Source organism: Nicotiana tabacum, chromosome 22, assembly GCF_000715075.1.
Source record: "Nicotiana tabacum cultivar K326 chromosome 22, ASM71507v2, whole genome shotgun sequence".
Classification (NCBI taxonomy): domain Eukaryota; kingdom Viridiplantae; phylum Streptophyta; class Magnoliopsida; order Solanales; family Solanaceae; genus Nicotiana; species Nicotiana tabacum.
The window spans coordinates 24,151,033-24,158,057 of record NC_134101.1 but is presented as its reverse complement, the minus strand read 5'-3'; the positions used below and the strand labels follow the sequence as shown (position 1 = coordinate 24,158,057).

The 7,025-nt window shown below is 31.6% G+C and overlaps 1 long non-coding RNA gene across 1 annotated transcript; it reads right to left on the bottom strand.

Annotated features, from left to right (window-relative positions):
- Positions 1-553: 553 nt before the first annotated feature.
- On the bottom strand, positions 554-3,095 carry LOC107791016 (uncharacterized). Its single transcript, XR_001649162.2, has 2 exons — positions 3,007-3,095; positions 554-1,072 (listed from the first exon to the last, which is right to left on the bottom strand). It is a non-coding gene; the product is annotated as an uncharacterized LOC107791016 (long non-coding RNA).
- Between the last annotated feature and the right edge of the window lie 3,930 nt (positions 3,096-7,025).

Below are 7,025 nucleotides of genomic sequence, written 5' to 3'. Positions count from 1 at the left end.
CACCTTACTATTATGGTCATGTTATACCTTGTATGACACTAGTCCATAGATACCGGGTATTATCGCTCGGACCGTATTGTATCCCAAATCAACAACCTTCAATGAAACTCATTTTCTTTGATTCGTTTACCCTTTATCTTTCACGTCACGTACTTATTGCTTGTTATAAATAGCATAAATGCTTATAATCTCAAGAAAATCTCATCTCCGAGTCTACGTCAATTAACTGAAGACGAAACTTTAATCATACGAAAAGCGAGATGTAACACATAAAAAATGTATTGGCAATAGTGATTTGGTGGTTTTCTTTGGTTCGTATAGTTGAAGACCCTTCTAATCAAACAAGAACAAGAGGTAAAACAAAGATAAAAAATATACATGGACGACATGAGCGTAAATTGATTTTACTTAACAACTTAAATCAACCCGTCGGTCCTAGTGAAGCGGTTGTGATTGAGTTTGGAAACTTTCTCGGTGCATTGGGAAGGAGTGCGACTCTATGTCCTCTTGATATTTTGGATTGGAGGAAGATGGACACAAAAGAGGATATATGGGAATATACCAAGGTCTAAACTTCTTAATTTTTAATTTTTGTTTGAAAATCTTTCATATTTTCTGCACTAACAGATTTGAGACCAATTGTAGGATAAAAATGATATTTCCGAAGCTGAAAAAAATAGACTTTGGAATCAGTTCAAGATGCCCGGAGAAAGTACAAGAGTAAATTGAAAAAAGATCACTTTGGCGCCTATGAAAATGATGAAACTCGAATGCAACATATCCCTGAAGATGTTCCAGCTTCTCAGTATGTGACTTTTTACTTGTTCTTCTTCTTCTTGAACTTCTTATTAAAGTTCTTCTTCCTCTTGAACTTCTTCTTCTTCTTCTTCTTCTTCTTCTTCTTCTTCTTCTTGGCCATTGTTATTGTCTTTCCCTTCTTTCTCTGCTTCACTGCTGCTGTTTTTTTTTTCCTTTTCGTGTTTCACTTTGTTGCTATTGCATATACACTCTGCTTGCTACTGCTATTTTTTAAAGACTAGCCAAAGGCCTTGCAATCTGAAATTTCCTAAAACTACTAAACAAAATACAATCATACTTGGACAAGATGTACAACACCAAAAGATATTATTGCAGTTGCTCCATACTCATGATTGAAGCAAGAAAACTACTAGTTTTGACCAAATACCAGAGCGCATAGGGTTTAACTTTATTGTTGCTTCTAATTTGTGAACTATTGATCCAGTGTAGCTATATTATCTTATTTAATAGGCTTAAGGGTGCTTTACTGTTTTCCTTTTCTAATTTCTTCCTATTGTATGTGAATTTCCTACTTGTCTTAAAAGGAAAGTAGATTATCATCTACTGTAAAGAATATCAGTTATTTTTAACATTAATCTAATCTTCTAAATATGCATTGAATACATTGTGAGTTGATCCACAGTATTTTTGCCAGGGCTTAATGCTTCTTAAGTGCTTCATGTAGCCTTGTATTTATAGAAATTTATTACCACATCTTCATTTTTCTTTTCGAAGTTTTGTTGAGAAAACTCGTCCAGTTGTTGTTTGATGTTTCTTTCTGTTACCAGAAAGTTATTACCACATCTTCATTTTCCTTTTCGAAATTTAGCTGAGAAAACTCGTTCAGTTGTTGTTTGATGTTTCTTTCTATCGTCCAGTTTAGTTGTGATGCTGTTTTATGATGTAATAGTGTTCGAAGATGTTAAGGCAGATTGTTGATTAAAAAACAACAGACTAGAGAGTTCTTTGATATGGTTTGTCTGTTGCTGATTCTGGTTTGTTGTATGTTGTTAAAGAAGTTAAATATCATTGTAACAAACTGGAGAGTTGAAAATTATTCTTGTGTATAAGATAATATTGTTTTGAGCAGGTTAAAATATATGGGATAGTCGTATTTATTGAGAAAATTTTGCCGAAAATTTTAAAAATTTGCAGAGTTAGAAAATTTTTGAGTTATCAAATTGGTCATTCAATTACTTTGTGATTCAATTATCTTAAAATTTTCTTTGTTTAATTATTTCTGATTGAATTTTGTAGGTGCATCGATTGGGGATGACAGCAGTGATGAAGACCTTACTTGAGTGTTATTGAACGTTGATAGACTTTCTATCATCATGTTCAAGGATATTTTAGTTCAGAACTTTTTGTATGCAAATTAAAACTCATCTATCTATTTTGACTTTTGAATTGTTGATCAAACAATATATTCATATTTGGTTTTTGTATATGTATAATGTGAGTTGGTAATTTTAATCTTATTTCGTGGTTTATATAAGTTATAGTGTATAAAATTTTATTGCATAGAAAAATATTCATCATTTTGCTTCCATAAATATTAGAAATTACAATAGCGAATTGTTGTAATAGACAATATAACCGTTCCAATAGACCTAGCAAACAACAATAGCAATCCTCTAATAACCGTTGGAATATGTTGCAATAGGGTACAGATAATTGTTCCAATATATAACAAAACCTTAAAATATATCATGAAAATCGTCGCAATAGACTTAATAAATCATTAGTATAATTATAACACAATGGTTTATAACGGTTCCAGCAAACAGAAAATTGTCCCGTTAGATTGATCAATGATAACAGTTTCATAACCGTTACAGTAGCTATATACGGAGACGGTTTTGAATCCGTTGCAATTAACCGTTCAAATTGACCTATTGTAATGCTGGATCTTGAAACGCGTCCCAAACCGTTCCATTAACCCCATAAGGATGGTTATAGTAGCTATAGCTACAGTTTTGAAAGGGTTGCCATAGGCTTAATTTCTAGTAGTGTACAACAAGTATTTTTACTTTTGGAGATTGAGCCAAATAAATTATAATGAATTAAACATAATCAAGTGTCAAAATCAGTTTGTTATACCATTGTGGTCGAACGTGAAAAAGATTACACATTATATTGACATATGTAAATCAACACAGAGACATATCAAATAAAAAGGCAGTGAGGGGGTAGAAAAAGGTCATTTACCAGACATCACCATAAGTGAAATAGAAAGCATAACTGCGAGCCATGATAACAATATTACTAAGACGGAGCTGAAAGATAAGAGAATTATGTATTATTACAGTGCAATTTTTGCCTCATGAAGAGCCATGAATTTATAGGCCTCTTCTCCCCCATATTTTGCCTATCTAATTTACAACCTGTCTTTAAGTAGCAATACAACATTATGTATCTATAACTAGGGATTCTCAGCTACGAGTTTATAAAATATGGCTATTACCTAACATTAGCCACATAAATCAAATTTTGGTGGCTATTCATAATTTCATAAAATTGTTTAGCTACACAAATTAAACTGACAGTTAATTTCTCATTTTTGTTACAGTTTCTCGGTATCGTGGCAATAACTGCCAAAATAATTACAAATTTATTGCTACACTAAAACATCTGTAGCTAATTATTAGCTTTTGCCATGTCTTTGAAGTTGTTATAGTAAAAAACTATTTTTTCCACAATAAATTATGTCAATTTTATAGCTAAATGAACATCTTTGCTTCAATTTATAAAATTTGTGCCTATAGTTAGCTCTATAGAAACAACTAATTATCATGACAAAACGATATAGCTACGAATTTATATAGCGACAATAAGTAGTGTAGCCAATTTGAAGTTTTGCTCTGCATTTGAAATCAGTGCAGCAATTGTAATCTTTTACCCACGATACATGTGTTTGAACATAATTTTATAGCTAAAAAAATGGTTTTGCCTCAATTTTCAAAAATCATAGCAACTGTTGGGACATAATAACTAAATTTATTTGTCATGACAAAATAATATAGCTACAAATGTAGAAACAAAATAAATTGTCGTAGCAAAGTATAATATTTTTTGATCATGCACTTAAAGTAACCGTAAAATACTATAAACATAACTAAAGTTTCATAGTTAGATGAATTATTATAGCAATATTCATATATACCTGCTTTTCAGAAGATTTCTACATTCATGAAATCAATACAAAATTTGTTTCGATAAACAACTGGGTTATATTTAAAATTTAATCTATTGATCTAACAAAAAAAATCGATAAGTTTCCCTTGTAACTAGATAATACATCAACATACATCCTGTAGAAAAGAATATTTGAACTCAATCCAACTACAATTATCAACTCAACACTATTAAATATTAATTCATATTCAATCAAAATAATTCAATTTAATAAAGTAATACATAAATTTAGTAAACTAATAAAGAATCAAACATCATCTCTCAAGTAAATAAGTAAAAGTTTTAAAATTTACTGAGTATAAAATAAATATGCATATAAGGCTTTTATATATTTAGAGTAACAAATCTTCATCATTAGTTTCAGAAATTGATTCCATGTCTTCAATAATATTATCAGTTGAGGTTGTATAAGTGCTGATAACAACAAGATCATTTCTTCACCAGTATATAAAGTCTTCATATTCCTCGAATGTACACGAGAAATCTTGAGCATCTTGTTGAAATATTTCTACACTGACAGTACTATCAATTGGGATGATGAAGCCATTCAAGACAATTGACCAATTGGGATGAATATTATGACATAAAACTTGTTCAGCTTGAGATGCAAGCACAAATGATTCATTTGTTGCTAGCTTTTGGTTAGTATTGACACTAACAAAGTCATGTTTATCTATTTTTACTCCTTTTCCAATGTGATCAACATCCCACCAATCACATTTAAATAAAACAATCCATTTACCTTTGAAGTATTGAAGTTCTAGTATTTCGGTTAGAACACCATTATAATTTATGTTTTGACCATTCGTTACTCCTCTTTCTAAAACACCACTATTTTGCTTGACCTTGATTCCTTCGAGTTATTTAGTATGAAACTTAAAACCATTTATTTCACCACCCTTGAATCTTTGAATTCCATCAAAAGGACCTCTAGCTAAAAAAATATAACCCGCAATTTCCATGTAAATTTTCTTCCTTGTGCATTTGTACAATCTGTACAAAAATAAATAATTAATCTAGTGATACTAAATAAGTATGAAAATTGGAATTGAAAATACAATGAAAACTTACTCGATGAAAAAATCAATCATCGAAGTCCATGTTCCTACTATTCTGCCCACATTCACTGCTTAAAAATAAAAATAATAATCGAGAAAAAGCTAACAAAATCAAATTAGCGATGTACAATACCATAAGGAAACATACCGTAAAAATGGTTGAACTACTTCACAATTTCTCAAAACATAAAGATGAACTTGTTTTCGCTCAAACTCTTCAAGATTTCTGGATGTATCTCTTAATAAAGGGCAACCTTTTTGTTGAAACATTGATAATCCACAGTATGACTCAACATGATCACCTTCATCATTTTTGTCCATTCGACTATATCCATTTCCACTTTCATATAATTACCTTGAATAAAATATTAGACTTTCTTCAACAATATACCCTTATGTAATAGATCTTTCAGGTCGACTTCTATTGCCAACATAACATTTCAATTTGCTCAAGAATCTACATGATATAATATTCGGTTAAATGCTTAGCATGATAAATTAAAAAGCCACATAAAATTAAATCGAAATTACAAAAAACTAAAATATATTGCTCTATTGGGTACATCCATCTGTATTGTACAGGTCCAACAAGCTTAGCCTTTATTGAAAGACAAATGACCACGTGCACCATAATATCAAAAAATGTTGGTAGAAAGATTTTTTCTATTTTTCTCAATGTTAGTGGAATTTGAGTTGCAAATTTATCCAACACATCATCAATTCTTATATTTTTTTAAACATAACTCTCTGAAGAAAATACTTAGCTCGGTGATAGCATTAGAGACATGGTTCGATAGGACCCCGCGAATTGCAAAAGGAAGCAGTTGTTCCAAAAGAATTTGAGAATCATGATTCTTCAGTCTATAAATGTTATGATCCTTTAACTTTACACAGCGTGATAAATTGGAAGAATAATCATGTCACGACCCAAAAATCTCATCCCCGTGACCGTGGTGGCGCCTAACATTTCACTTGTTAGGCAAGCAAATGTTAGAATAGTTTATCCATTTTTAATAGTTCAAATTAAATAATAATAAAGAAACCGAAATAACTAAAATAAATTCTGAAGTAAAGTGCGAAAAATCATAACAACTGAAATATCTAATACAACCCTGAATCCGGTGTCACAAGTGCACGAGCTACTAGAAGTTCTACAAATAGAGTCTGAAATAAATACAACTGTTTCGAACGAAATGAACAGTAAAATAGGAAAGAGAAAGGAAACTTCAAGGTATGCGGACGTCAGCATATCTACCTCAAGTCTCTGAATGATAATCCGAGCTAGTGCACCTCACGTACAGTTGGGACCAGTACCAAAATCTGCACAAGGAGTGCAGAGTGTAGTTTGAGTACAATCGACCCAATGTACTCCGTAAGTGTAGAGCCTAACCTCGACGAGATAGTGACGAGGCTATGATAGGACACTCACGTAATTAAACATGTACAAATAGAGATATATGTACCAAACAGCAACATAATAGAGATTAAATATGCACAATTTGGGAGGGGACATGCGAAATGGGTGAAAGATACGGTAACTACAACAGAAAAGACAACACAGACAGTCAAATAAATCATCAACCAAAGAGGACAAATAACATACGATATGAAAATGGCACAACATCATCCTTCTTGCTTTTACTCTCATCCTTACCTTGAAATGATGTCATAAGAGAAATAAAATGGCACGACATCACCCTTCGTGCTTTTACTCTCATTCTCACTATGTAACACTGAATAACTGATATAGATTGGCACGACATCACCCTTTGTGCTTTCATTCTATTCCTCACCATGTATTAATTAGTAATTAAAGAAATAAAATGGCACGACATCACTCTTTATGCTTTAACACTCTCCCTTACTATGTCATAATGAATAGACAAATTCGGGAGATAAATAATGCAAGGGATGTACTTTACGTCAATTATGATTCCAAAATACCAAACCTCAACTTCCAAAAATACTCAACCA